This window comes from Tenrec ecaudatus, chromosome 17, assembly GCF_050624435.1.
Source record: "Tenrec ecaudatus isolate mTenEca1 chromosome 17, mTenEca1.hap1, whole genome shotgun sequence".
Taxonomy (NCBI): domain Eukaryota; kingdom Metazoa; phylum Chordata; class Mammalia; order Afrosoricida; family Tenrecidae; genus Tenrec; species Tenrec ecaudatus.
The window spans coordinates 47,822,348-47,822,861 of record NC_134546.1 but is presented as its reverse complement, the minus strand read 5'-3'; positions in this window follow the sequence as shown (position 1 = coordinate 47,822,861).

The window sequence follows — 514 nt, the reverse complement described above, 5'->3', positions numbered from 1 at the left end:
CTTGTATGTGGAAAGCCAGGTTTTACTTTCTTTTTGTTTTGAAGCAGGATCGTCATGCCAAGGCCCTTCCCAAGTACTAAGACAGTTGTTGCTTTTCCCAGGGATCTAGGGAAAGACCAGCTATGCCCAATCGCCAGCTAGCAGAAGTGGCCTGCAGCGTGAATCGGGCTCAGGAGCCAGCCTCATTCTCTGAAGTTGTGATTTTCTTTTCCAAAAGCCAGTATAAGGTTCTCCCACATGCTTCACATCCTTCCATTTTTGGAAGTGTTCAGTCACCTGAGCACAGATTAGTTTAGGCTGTAGGGTACTATCCACTTTAGTACAACAAGGGAGTGAGACTGGCCTCTGCAGAGAACCAGCCGGTGTACTGTATGCGCTCAGATTAAGCTTTGCTGTTAAGTATTTACACCTTACTCCACACAAGCACAAATTAAAACAAAACGTGGCTTCCTGTGGCTGCTGAGGCAATAGAAGAACTTTAGTTTTCCATCTAATAGGACTGACTACAGTGGTC